Source organism: Alexandromys fortis, unplaced genomic scaffold, assembly GCF_014885135.2.
Source record: "Alexandromys fortis isolate MF-2015 unplaced genomic scaffold, M_Fortis_MF-2015_v1.1 scaffold_100_1_3062724, whole genome shotgun sequence".
NCBI lineage: Eukaryota > Metazoa > Chordata > Mammalia > Rodentia > Cricetidae > Alexandromys > Alexandromys fortis.
The window spans coordinates 384129-398242 of NW_026067992.1; the positions used below are offsets into that span (position 1 = coordinate 384129).

The 14114-nt window shown below is 46.3% G+C and overlaps 1 protein-coding gene and 1 long non-coding RNA gene across 3 annotated transcripts in view; one reads left to right on the forward strand and one right to left on the reverse strand.

The window, feature by feature from the left end:
• Positions 1-14114, reverse strand: part of Opa1 (OPA1 mitochondrial dynamin like GTPase) — a 576400-nt gene that overhangs the window by 316318 nt on the left and 245968 nt on the right. The window lies entirely within an intron of this gene.
• Positions 1152-14114, forward strand: part of LOC126512266 (uncharacterized) — a 22141-nt gene continuing 9178 nt past the window's right edge. Inside the window, exon 1 of the long non-coding RNA XR_007594976.1 lies at positions 1152-1255. This is a non-coding gene — a long non-coding RNA (uncharacterized lncRNA). The remainder of the gene's footprint in view (positions 1256-14114) is intronic.

The window sequence follows — 14114 nt, forward strand, 5'->3', positions numbered from 1 at the left end:
ATTGTTCTTAGGACCACCTGTGTAGAAAGAAAAGAGATTAAGACCTAGTAAACCTCAGGAGAACAGACACCAAACCGGTCATTTATGGCCACTTCTATCTTTACCCTCTGGAAATAGAAGAGGGACAGCTTTGAGACTGAACCCGAGACTAGCTGAAGCTTGTTGGAATGGCTGAGCCTCATGTACTGGGGCGGAGGCAGAGTGCGCAGTGCGCACAGGCAAAGGCAGATGGGGCCTCTTCCTGAAACCCTGCTCACAGGGTCGTCTGAACATCCCTAAGCCCCAGCACAGGGTTACTCTTGTGGCTTTGGAGAGAAGCTGAAGAGCCAGGCAGCTGAACACCCCCCCCCCCCCAACCCCAAGCTAGACTTCACTGAAAAGTCTAGCCAGTTTTCCCACAGGATTGGTTCAATCCTGCTAGGGAAAGACCCCACCCTGCTAGCTGGTTCCGGTCACTCATCTGGTCATCGAGATAGCCCCTGAACTGCTCTAAGTCCACCTTCCTGTATTCCATCAATTAAAAAGTTTGGGAATCGGATTGCTGAGTTAGGATTGCTGAGAGTGACTTCAGACGGCTGAAGTACTTCCCTGGGGCTGTGGGGTTGTACTTTAAGGAGATGGACTCCAGATGAACCACGAGGGACCAATGACAAGGTATGGAAGCATCCGAGAGGCAGAATCTTTGTTTATAACTGAACAACATTCTAGTACAAGTTTCAGAAAAAAATGGAACAGGCTGCTTCAAATCACAGGTAACAGTGAGTGTGCCTAGAGCTCGCTTTTGGACATCTTCATTATAGCTCACAGGACCACCCGAGCAGGGCTGACACTGCGTAGGGTGGGCTGGGCTCACCCTTATTAATCATCAATCGAGAAATCCCCCAGACTCGCCTACAGGCCAATCTGATGGAAGCATTTTCTCCAGTGAGGTTCTATATGACTCTAGTTTGTGTCGGGTTGACAAAAACTATTTTAGGATATACAATCTGGAGAGACTGGAAGACTTTTCAAAGGTTCTCCTGGCTCATCCGCCTATTATTCTAAAACCAATTACCCAAAGGTAATGTTTAAACAATGACTTCTTCTGCCTTCACGGCTCCGTTGATTGGCTGTGCTCAGCCGAGTGCTGTTGAGTCACTCATGGGGCCACAGTCATGTGTCAACTTGACTGGCCGAGGAGGAGCGAGGATTGCTCATAGGCACAGTTGGTACGTTGGTGCTGGCAGTCAGCTCTGTGTGATCCCTTATCGTTCAGGTAAGTCTCCTGATACGGTGTGGGGTGATGCAAGAGGGTCAGGAAGGTGCTCAGGACCTCTTAGAGCTACATTGGACAGCATCTGCAGGGTTGCTTTTGCCACATTCTGTGGGTCAGAGCCAGACCAGCCTCAGTACAGAGGAGGTGGAAAAGACTGTCATGGATAGGAAAAGCCGAAAGGTGTTTAGGATACACTCAACCTGCCTCAGTTCCCAAACTGCCGTCGGCCCTGGCCTCTGGGTGTTCCCCTAAGGTTCTGTGGGTCTCTGTAAAGAGTGCGTGACGAAGTTCCCTACCTGTGAAGAAGACTTCAGGGTCTAGTTGTCTGTCAAATATCTGTCCCTCTTCACTTTGAAAGATCTGCTTGGTCAATCTCCATGCCGTGCTTTGGGGGAAATGGCTTCATCTTGTTCTTATTAGCAAAACTAGTGAGTGTAATAGATCATTAACCTCCTGCCCCCCAGTCTCTCCACTGCCAGACTCCACTCACTGATTCCCCAGGACTCTAGCTATTATTGACCACCTAGGACTCCAGCTCTATACCAGTAATCTCAGGGCACTATCCTGACCATAGAGGTTGTCTGGGAAAGGGTATTATATAGAATGATATAGATAATTTAATATTGACGGGTGAGACATGAAAGGGAGTTTTCCAGAATCTTCTGGGACAGAAGATCCCTTCTTCATAAGGAAGTTCCACTGGAATGGGGGTTTCTCTTCTTGGCCTCTGGACCAAGCCAATAATGCGTCCTTGTTGGTTAAACTTAGTGAGGGTCTCTGTGATATGATAAAACACTATCACCAAATGCAACTCGGGGAAGAAAAGGTCTACTTCAGATTACAGCTCTCAGCTTGCACTCTATTGGTGAGAGAAATTAGGGAAGGAACTCAAAGCAGGAGCCTGGAGTCAGGAACTAAAGCAGAGACCATGGAGAAATTCTGCTTGTAGTTAAAGTTTTTGCCAGACCACTGGTCTGTAGATAACCACATAGAGACTTATTCATTATAAATGCATGGCCAATAGATTAGGCTTATTACTGACTAGCTCTTACAACTTAAATTAACCCATATTTCCTATCTATGCTCTACCACATGGGGTGCCTTTTGTCAGCATGACATATTCCACTCCTGCTTCCCCTGCATCTGGCTAGTGGCTCCACCCTCTTCCCATGACCTCTTTGTGTCTGCAAGTCCTGCCTAACTTCTACCTGTCTAGCTTTTGGCCAGTCAGCTCTTTTATTAAACCAGTCAGAAGGCACCTTAGCAAAGACACACCTTCACATTCTACAAAAAGATTATTCCACACCAGCTGCTTATTGGCTTACTTCCCGGGGGCTTTCTTATAGCATCCAGGACCATTAGCACAAGGGTGGAGCTGCCCACAGTGAGCTGGACCCTCCTGCATCACTCATTAACCAAGAAAAATCAAGGCTTGCCCACAAGCTAATCGGATGGGAAGGAAGAGTTTCTCAGTTGAGGGTCTTTCTTCTCAAACCGCTCTATCTGGTGTCAAGTTGACATAAAACTAACCAGCACAAAGTGTTATATGAGAGTCAGGGCCTGAAACTGTTAGATGACTCAACAAGTAACTACATTCATAAGTTACAAAGTAACAATTATTAAGGAGGATAATCACTAATGTTTTCTTGACTAAAAATGGGAGGAAGGATCTGTGTCATGGTGGAGCTAGGAACATTCTAGACAGCATCTGTTCAAGTGGTTTACTCAACAGAGGAGGAACTGACAGCTATTTCAGTTGTCACAGCTCCCACTATGCCCCTGCACTGTAGGGCACTGTCTCAGCCTCTGCCTTCCTGATTGTATAGGTGTTTATGTGCCTGAGACACAGGAGCCATATTTAGATTCCTACTTCAAATGTGAAATTCTGAACCACCACACTGGAAATCTATATGGAATTTTAACATAGCTCTGTCCCACCACCCAGCAATCCCACTAACAGCTGTTTCCCCCGGAAGAATAAAATCAGGTGAATTTGCATTGGCCTCCCCAGGGAATGCATCCCAGATGTCAAGCAATGGTGCGGGAATCAACAGCAAATTGTGACTTATACATCCGATGGAATAATATTCAAACCAAAGAAAAGAAGAACAAACTATTGGAGCATTCAATAATGCAATAACACAGCTCACAGGAACAAACCAAGCAAAGGAAACCAGGCTCAAAAGAGGACCCATGTCATCATTCCATGTGTATGACATTGTAGAGAAACAAATCCAACCTGGGGATCAGAAATGGGGCTGGCAGCTGCTTCATGCTACATGCAAACAGAGGGACACTGGGAATGGCCGTGAAAAAAACCTTCTAGAGTGGTAGAAATGTTCTGTTTCTGGCTAGGTGATGGGTCACACGGGTGTGTATTCATTTGCTAAACTTGAATAAGCGTGTAAGATCTGCATGTTTCACTTCATGTAAGCCTATAGGGAAGTGAAGACTTTTAAGCAACATTCTAGCCATAGACAAGAAGGTACGGAGTCAGCCATCTGAGCAGCAAGAATTTCGGACAGTTAGGATGCTAGAGTGAGCTTGCAGGGTGTATCGTGGTCCAGGACTTTGGAGAACTGTCTATTCCCACTAACCCTAACAACGGGGGCCAGCATCTTGCGTTCCATGCCAGCTCTGAGCTGTCACCATGGGCCCCGACCACAGCTGCTGTAATAGCAGGTTGGGAGAGCTGCTTCCTCAGCCCTGCAGCCACATCACAGCCACTGGCAGCACTCTCTGGCCTTCTTCCCCTCACCGCTGACTGCCTTGTGGAGTTCACTGAAGAGCCTTCCCTTTCCTCACCCTCAGATACCCTTCCGGAATGTTCCCCGGCCCAGGCTGTCCTTTACATTACCCGAACTTCATGGGTGATAAGTTCTGGCTCTCTGGAGTTCTGGGACTGCTTCCCTGGACCACGGCAGCAGTCCTTTCTGTAGCTTTTATTTCAAATGCTCTTTGGGTTTTCTTCATAATCCCTACCAGACTGTCAAACCAGGGTCTTTTGGGATGCCGATATTTGGTATTAAATTTCTAGACTGGATGGTTTTCCCAAACAACTGTTCTGGGTGGAAGATTAACCCCAGCCCCTAGCATCCATATATCCAAAGAGTCTAGAATGTTCAGGCGGAAGCTCCACCCCAAGCCCCCTCCCCCATCTCTCTCCAAACCCTGACATATCTAGAAAGCCTGCCAATAATGATCCCTCCCCAGAGATGCTCAAGACCACTCCCACAGGGCATTTAAACTGCCCCCCAGAAAACAGACTTGTGGTTTTCCGGTCTTCCTTTCTCGTCTGCTCTCTAGGGGACTGGGAAATCATCCAGGAGTGTTTTATCCATTAAACCTGGACTTTTTTCTAATCTGGGTTGATTTGGTCTGATTTGGATTGTTGCTTCGGTAGAGAGGCATATTGGGGTGCAGAAACTTTTCAATAATGTTTTGCTCACATTTTTTTCGTGTTTTCAAATTATATCTTAGTCTCTCATCAATTTCTCCACTAAAATGTACCTTGCCAAATGTCACATTTATCCTGTTGAGCCTCCTGGAGAACACACAGCTGATTGATTATCTAACTTTGTTTTCTTGTACTTTTGTGGTTTTTCTAAAAAACCTGTAAGTCACAAGTAAACCTTCTTCAAGAAGCATTAAAATGCCGAATGAGCTCAGCATTCCCTTTAGTGTTCTGTTTGTATTTTTGATGTAAAGTGAAATCTCTAAGATGCCAGACACATGGCATCCAGATGAAGCCTGGGTATCTGATTCTGGGGCCTGGGACAGTTCCAGGAAGTGTTGGTCACATGCAGCATGCTGCAGCTTGGGTTTGTGTATTTGCCACCAGGAGGGCGCCAGCCCCAAGCTTGCTTCCTTCTGCTTCTCCTCTGATCACAGCAGCCTTCTTTGGTCATATACCCGGGAACACAGCTCTCCTAGCATGTGAGGAAGACGCTGCTACCAGGGTTCAAACTAACTCAACCAGTTCTCCCTTCTCAGGGTTCTTTCTCTAGGTGGGCCCACTATGGGGGAAAGGTGAAAGCAACGTACCAGGAAGATGGGCTCCTGGCCACCTACTTCTTCAACCAGAGCCGAGGCAAGGCACTTTGATCTGTTTTCTATCAAACCTATCAAAACCACCAACTGCTCCTACCACCTCCACTGAGACTATGCCCAGCATCAACTCACCCTCTCCAGACTGACACGTGAAGGTGTGTTGTTTTCTCTTTGAGTTGAACCATGGTAAACAATCTGCCTGAGCATCAGTGTACATACCACCTGGGAGACAGGCTGGTGGGAAGAATGGTGTCTGGGCTAATTGAGCATTTGCCCGCTCTGTTCAGTGTCCTCTCCTTCCTTCCCTTCCTCCTTCCCTCTTTTCCTTCCTCCTTTTGCTCCTTTCCTCCAGAGCAACCCTGGTGTCTTGCTTGCATGCTCCAGACCTTCCTGTGGCTATAAATTCCTTTCGCACTTTTGAGCTGTTTCAAAGTGAATTGAGGAGGCGCACGAGCCTTCCTTCTTGTCTAGACACAATTTCAGCAGGCAGAGGAGCTGGGCCTGTCTGAGAGTCTCACTTGAGTCCACCTGGGCCCATCTGCCACGGCCATAAATCTCCAGGGAGCCGGAAGTGACTGCTAGAGGGGGTGCTGCAAGTTTTCCTGGCTGCCAGTTGCTCGGAGCCACTGCTGCCAGGCGTGTGAAGAGCTGACTCAGCAGAACCCGGCCGCCTCTTGGAGACGCCGGGCAGGATGTGAATTCAAAAGCACAGCCCAAGCCCGCCACAAAGCAAATGCTGAACAAAAGGTTAATTCCACGGATAAACAGCTCTCGGTGGCGCTTGACTGAGCGGCTGGCTCCCATTTCGCCGCGCCATTCTGCCTGCTGCTCCCTCCTTCAACACATCCTGCTAAGGCTGAGGTGAAATACAAACCCAGAAACTGCGAAGGATCCTGGCAGCACAGGGTGGCAACAAGCAGGGACATAGACATCTCTGGGAGTGTCCTAGATGTTCCCAGGCAGTGACGGCACAACTGGGAAGTGGGGGTGGGGGCCTAGGACAAGCTAGCTATGCCTCACAAGATTGCTCAGCCTGAGAGGTGGTTTTAAAAGCATAAATGTGAATGGCAGCGGAGGGGCCATCTCATTACCATTCCTTTGGTGAACTGATGAAATTTAAGAGACGCAAGCCACACGTAGTGGCTCCTGTCTTGAAACCCAGGCTTCAGGAGGCTGCCGCAGGAACAATGGAATTTCAAAGCCCTTTGAGGGCATGTGAGACCTTGTCTCAAAACCAAACCAAACAGGAAACCGAGCTACAGGAGCATCAACCTGCGTTTCTCAGACGAGGAAGGTCAGATGCTTTCCTTGCACGTCTTCTTTTGTGTAATTTGCTCTTGCGAGCATCCAATAGTCACCGTGTGCATGTCCAAGGACCTTCCATACATCAGGCACTGACTGCATCCTGGACTGACAGCAACATGGCCCCTTGTGTTTCCTTAGTGAAGGACCCAGACTTGATCCTCCTTGGCTATTCCGTGATATTAAATATAAGCTTGCAAATGTACCAGCGAGGTGGCTCTTGTCTGGTCCCATCTGGAAAGTGAAGGTGCCGCCCTGTTCTGGATGCCTTCCCAGCCGCAGACAGCGAGAACAAGGGACTGGGCTCGGAGGTATTCTCCATCATGTTGAACACTGTGTCCAATTACATTGTCCAAAGCAGCAGGTAGCTGTGAAAGGCCTGGAGACCCCCATTGTGACCGCCTTAGCTGCTGGTGAAAGGTCAGTTCTCAGGCAAGACTCTGACCCTTTACTTTTTTGTGACGAGTGTCACAAGGTAAATTAATCAGATTTATGGCATTAAGCTCCACCAATATCTTTATCCCCTCAGCCCTTTTTCTCCAGCAAAATTCTCAGTGTGGGAGGGGAATCTTTCTGATGAAGGATGAGAAGTGGTTTGGGTTTGTTTTTCTGTTTTTGCTACTGCGTGAAAACCGTCAGGCATATATAGAGAGGCCAGGCAGCCGTTCCTTCAAACCAAAGGCTTTTATAAGATACAGCAAACTGTCCTGGCACTCAATCAAATAAATGCTCCTGACTACGGGGACAATGGTGAGGCCAGGGTTGGCTGGTGCCCGTAGGCTTTTTGATTTGGGGCAGAACCCTCTTTGACCAGCACAAGGCAGCAGGACCCATAATTAGGAAGCTTTGAGCTCGGTCCATGCAGTCTAAAGAGTTGTGAGGTCTGCATGGGACTCAGAGGGGCAGGTGGGCTGCTAGGGACTAAACAGAGCCCTGCAACCTCAAGGCTCCCAGCAGGAGTGGGAAGGCAGGAGACTGCTGACGTCACAGGCTCTTTTCATTCAGCCTCGCAGGAGAACACCAACGTCCTGCTGACAGAAATTTGTCAGCAAATTTTTTCTCATTCAGAAGTGACGGGATCCAGGAGACACTGGCTAGATATGATGACTTGATTATGGCCTTGTGCAGACGACCGAGATGCCTGGGAACTGGCAGAGAGGGAACCTGCCGCGTTCCCCCAAAGCCTCCCTCCAGCCTTTCCCCAGGAGAGCTGATGGCTGCAGCTGGTGGGTCTCTCCATTCCAGGCTGTGTGAGTGTCAGCACAGCATTCTGGATCCAGGGCCCCTGTGCTTTGCTATATTTCTGTTCAGAAAAGGGGAAAATAACACAGTGATTTTTTTTCCATAGTGATTTGCAGTGTGTAGGTAGATCCCACAGACTCAACAAATATTTTCTAAGTACCTACTGTGCACTGAGCCCCGAGAACCCTCTAGAAGATGACATGAAACTGGATACTGGAGTGGAGGCAGGGAATAAACCATCTTCACATCTGGACCAAGGGTATTGTAAATGGAAGATGAATAAACGCAAAGCTTAATGGGGAAGGAGCCAGACACGTTGCACAGTGGCGTTCCATATACGAGTGCACATATCCCTCCCCCTTTCTGGTTAGAGCAACACTTTGGGACAGTGTTGTTGTCAGGACTGAATGAGTGCCTTCTGGAAAATAGAAATTTAATGTATTTATAATTGTAGTGATTATTGTTAAACATTTGACAACCTCCATAGTGCTATAAGCTACGTGGGCGGGGACATCAGCTCCATCTTGCAACTGAAGAATTAAAGGAAAGCTCTTTGTCCTCACAACTGCAGGCTAGTTGACAAATGGAAGCTTCCCCCCCCCCCCCGCTCCAGTCCCAAGGCAGCATGCAGACAGCCACTTAGGAACTAAAGAGCAGAGTGCTGACCCAAGCAAGAGATAAACACCGTGTGGAGCCTCTGATATTTGGGGGTGATTTGTTACAGTAGCTTAGCATTCCTGCGACCAAACGACAGACTCACCCTGGCATGGCTTGAGTAAGAGAATCTCAGAAGCCAATGGTGACCCTGAAATAACAGGGTTCGTGAACTTTTGGAGTAGAAACTCCATGGAAGATGAAGAAGAAACAATTAGGAGATCTTGTCTATTGGGGTTCACTTAGACTGGTTCTTCTCAGGCTACCTGGCAGGTTTTGTCACGGGCGATGGGGTTAGGTGGCAGGGGGGGGGAGTGTTGAAGGGGGGCACATGATTCTTCTTTATTTGCATTTGTGATGGAGGACAGTTGTGTGCTGGGGCTGTAAATCTTCCTGTTTAGAAACAGAAGGTCGAGAATGCAAGAGGACGAGGAGTATCTGGGATGGAAGGAAAGATAAACTTAAGGGCAGACAAATAAATACAAGCTTGTAATAAATGGTGGCTTTCATCTCTTATTCTACCGCCAAGATTGTCATTGGTCTCCATGGTGTCGCCCATCCCGGCCTCTACATACCATACCAGTTACCTAGACACGTGAGCGGTCCTGTGTTTACTTTTCTGTGTATGTGTTGGGGAGGTGGTGGTGGTGGGATACACATGGCTGTGGCTAGAGGCTGAGCATCTCCCTCAGTCACCCTCCACTGGCTCTCACTGAATCTGGAGCTCACCAACTGGACTCGCCTGGTTGTCTAGCCAGCACCAGAGAGACCTCCTGCCTCTGCCTTCTTGGCACTGAGACTGCACCCACGCCTCACTGTAGCCGGCTAAGCTCAGGTTTCCATGTTTGTGTAAGCCATCTCCTTAGCCCCTCAGGTTTCCATGTTTGTGTAAGCCATCTCCTTAGCCCCTCTTTCTTGAATTTTTCTATCAAACAAATAATCAGGCTAGGTCCTTTTGCCTGAGACATACCTCACCTGCTTCTCTAGAAGAACCCCAGCATCCTTAAGACCTTGTCTGAAGGCTACCTCCTCCAGGAGGCTTGCTTTCTTTGGCATCATCCAGCATTTCTGGCTTGACCTTCTCCTGTTGCCCGGGGAACTGACAGCCTTTAGGTTGCATTTGCCTGTGTGCAGAGCCCAGGCCCTGCCTTTGCCTCCCCTGCTCTGAAACAGGTCAGGAATAGATTTTGATAAAAATAAAGTGGTAATTTTTCAATTAAAACAACAACAACAAACCAGATTATGTTCAGTGCTAGGGCAAACAATACGGAAAGGACAACAAACCAGGGAAAACCTCCTCTTGGAGCGTGTTGGCATTACCCTTCACAAATATTCCCGTGTCCACACAGCGCTCTCCCACGGCTGTCATTTGCATGGGTAGGAGTGAGGTGATGTGTTTTGCTGTTGTCTTTATGCTGATGCTCAACCTCCTCTTCTCCCCTCACCCCGCCAATTATTGAATGCCTTTAAGAAAAAAAAAAGAAAGAAAGAAGGAAACCTCCACCCCAGCAGATGTGTGTGAGCTGTTTGATCTTGAGGCTGAATAGGAACCAACGTTTCTGAGGCTCAGATTATGGTGCAAAAGAGGGGAAAAAAATCTTAAGGGGAACTCTGTGCGGGAGGAAGTTAGCTTTGATCTCGCTGTTGAATTTTGCTGCTGGGGTGTGTTTATATCTATTTCTATTTATCTTTTTAGCTCCGAAATTCTGTGCTGCTGGGTCTGTCTTTTGTAACGCGACAGAAGGGAGTTTTGTCTGGTTCTGTGCATGTGATTTAAGTCATTTAAGGTAAGAATTTAATTTCTCTGGGAAACCAGGAGAGGCCCGCAACGTAATTTATGGATATCTTTTCCTTTAAAGGATTTTAAAATAATTGGGGCCACTTTATCTCAAACCGAATGGAAAAGAGGCCTATTAAAAAGCAGAGAGGCCACGTTCCAGACGAGGTCTGACTTTGCCGTTTAATTCCTCATTTGCACGTCTTCCTCACTAAAGAAAACCCAGACCTTAGAAAGCCTTCTGACCTGGGCAATTTAGCAGGGGGAATAAAAGTGCACTTGTTTATGGCTAAATTCTGTTTCAGAGTTTTCCCCCAAAGGGGCTACTTCATCTCAGAAAATTAAGTAAGTTTGAAAGCTAACTTGGGAAGCTTTGGAAGGCACCTTCTGCAGTGTGTCCTGTGGTGATAACCAGTGTGACAGGTTGGAGACTTATTTCCTACAGCTTGTGGAATGGTGGCTTTTCAGTGCCTTTCAGGGTGACATGGACACACCCATCTTCTCCTCTCACTACTGGATTTTCATTTTGATTTGAGGTTTGCTGCAATTTTTTTTTGTGAATTTGCGCATTTATCTTTCTTCCCCTGCAGTATACGCATTTTTCAGTTAATTTATCCACTCGGAGGTTATTGTATAACCCAGGGTTGAGTACTTGCCTACTCTGCAAAGACTGCGGGCTCAACACAACTGAAAATAAACCAAGGGGGAAAATATATACATACATAATATATAATATACATCTAATCAATCAGTATTTCTTCAACCTACTATGTGCCAGAGGCTTTGCTTCTACACTTATGATCCTCCAAGGGAAACATTTAAAAGCTTACTTATTTTGTACTCCAAAGCACAACCCAGCAAAAGTTGCTAGATTAGGTACTTGCAATCAGTTATACAGCCGTTTCCAGACTTTCTAGCATTTAGCATTTTCTGAAGTATTTATTCAGCACTGGCTTACTAAAAAGCACAATGCTAAGCATTGGTGAGAGCAGAGAGATAAATCATGGACCAGCCGTGCATTCGAAATGGTTTGGGCATCAGAATAGACACTCTAGCTGCTGTTAGTGGGCAGGTGAGCATGTGGGTTGGAGGGCACACAACACAGAAGAGATTCCTTAGACGGGGCGTGGGGGGTGGTGTGACTTGTCAGCTGGAACTAGACTGTCAATCTGTCAATCTTTGAGTTGTGGGGTCCAACTTCCAGAGAGTTCAGAAGGGACTACCTCAATTTTTTGCTAAAAGAAGGTCCTGCTGCCCTGTTGAGGGAATAGGAGTCCTAAGAAAGTATGGATAAACTTTCAGCACACCCCAATATGACTTTTCAAAACCTTGGGTCTGCTGGACTTTTGTTCCATCCACCACTTCTAGAATGATATTAGCATTTCTGTGTTGTGTGTTGACTTCCCGACAAGACGTGCTGGTCTAGACATAAATGTGTCATGGGCTTCTATTTACATACTAGGATCCTCAGATTGGGGGGTAGGGTGCTTACACATTCACCTTCAGCCCCTTGGTTCCAATTTAGGCTGCTCTGTTCAACTCTCAGAATGAATTCTCATGTTACTTGGATGCGGCCAGTGTGGGATCATCATCAAAGCATTAGACCTGCTTCAACTAGTACCGAGACACTTGGCAAGTTACAGATTTTCACGTGCTTGGTGTCTCTCTTGACAAAGTGTTTTCATATAACTTTGACAATTTCTCTTTTGAGTTAGCTAACTGAAAACAAATTATAACAAAAATAATGAGATATGTTACACATACCTAATCATACATATCTCTGTGAATACTCTATCATTTCATGGCTGCGAAATGCCTACTGTGTGCTCAAAGTCACTACTGCATAAGAAAGTAAACAGATACCACAGAGAAAGGCAAGTTTCTTCTTATGGAACTATTTATATAGTATGTATACATGCAGTACTAAAAGCTTTAAACATAAAATATGTATTAACGTGTGGGGTAATTTGAAGGACAATGGCTTTCATAAGCTTATATATTTGGATGCTTGGTTCCTTGTTAGTGGAACTGTTTGGGAAGGATTTGGAGGTGTGGCCTTATTAGAGGAGGGGTGACATCAGAGGTGGGCTTTGAGGTTTCAAATGCTGACATCATTCTCAGTTAGCTCTCTCTGCCCTGTGCTTGAGAATTAGATGTAAGCTCTCAGCTCCAGACCCATGACTTCCTGCCATGATGGTCATGGAGTTACCCTCTGGAACAATAAACTCCAATAAACTTTCTTTTATAAATTGCTTTGGCCCTGGTTTCTTATCGTGATTCTAGAAAAGTAACTAGAGCAACAGATTTTAATTATAAATCCTAATGGGACTCAATGTGATGTTTCTCTATGTGTATTCAAGTGCCCAGATCATAATACACTTCCTTCCTCTACATCTACATGCTCATTCTAGTAGCCACTGCCATACTTTTTGTTCAATTTTTAATGGCTTTATTTGTGTCAGCATCTCACCAAGACCTTGACTACTCAGTCTGCCAATATAATGAACAGCAATAAAGACTATTTGGTATAAGCTGTGAAGTTAAATATACCTGGCTTAATCAGGCCTGCTCTCTTGCTGTGATGTTGTCAGAGTTTTTTCTGAACTGCCTGGTTTCTGTCCTCTCACCAGGTCCCACAGCCATTAAGTCCCAAAGAAATCACACAGAGGTCTATATTAATGATAAACTGATTGGTCATTAGCTCAGGCTTCTTAGTAACTCTTATAACTTATATAAACCCATTATTTTTGTCTATGCTAGCCACATGGCTCAGAACGTTTTTTAGCAAGGTAAGTCACATCTTGTTTCTTCCGTGTCTGGACAGGACTTCAGAGGAATGGGCTTTCTTCTTCCCAGAATTCTCCTGTTCTCATTGGCCCACCTCTACTTCCTGTCTAGTTGTCCCATCTATACTTCCTGCCTGGCTACTGGCCAATTAGCATTTATTTAAAACATAATTGACAGAATACAGATTATTATGTGGAAAGGGAACTTTTTTTTTATCCAGTTTATTTGGTGTTCTGTAAGCTTCTTATATCTTCATATGCGTATCTTTCTTTTGGTTGGGAAAGTTTTCTTCTGTGATTTTGTTGAATATATTTTTTTGTGCTTTTTTTTTGAAAATAGCATGTATGTTTATTTTTTTTACTATAAATTTTTTTTATTGAGAATAAGAAAAAAGTTTCCACCTCATCCCAGCCTCCCCCCTCCCCCCCCCTCCCCCCAGTCTTCTCCCCTCCCCCCACTCCTCTCCCCCTCCATCTCCAATCCAAAGAGCAGTCATGGTTCCCTGCCCTGTGGAAAGTCCAAGGACCTCCCCCCTCCCTCCATGTCTAGGAAGGCGAACATCCAACCTGGCTAGGCTCCCACCAAGCCGGATCATGAAGTAGGATCAAAACCCCTTGCCATTGACCTTGGCTTTGCATCAGTCCTTATTGTTCGCCATGATCAGAGAGTCCGGTTTCATCCCATGCTTTTTCAGTCACAGTCCAGCTGGCCTTGGTGAGCATCCAATAGATCAGCCCCACTGTCTCAGTGGGTGGGTGCACCCCCCGTGGTCCTGACATCCTTGCTCGTGTTCTCCCTCCATCTGCTCCTCATTGAAACCTTGGGAGCTCAGTCCAGTGCTCCAGTGTGGGTCTCTGTCTCTATTTCCATCCATCACCAGATGAAGGTTCATAGCCAAGAGGATAACTATATGTTTTTTCTTGGGTTCACCTTCTTATTTAGCTTCTTTAGGTTCACCAGATATACACTCCGTGACCTTTATTAATGCCTAGAAACCAATTATGAGTGAGTACATCCCATGTTCATCTTTTTGGGTCTGGGTTACCT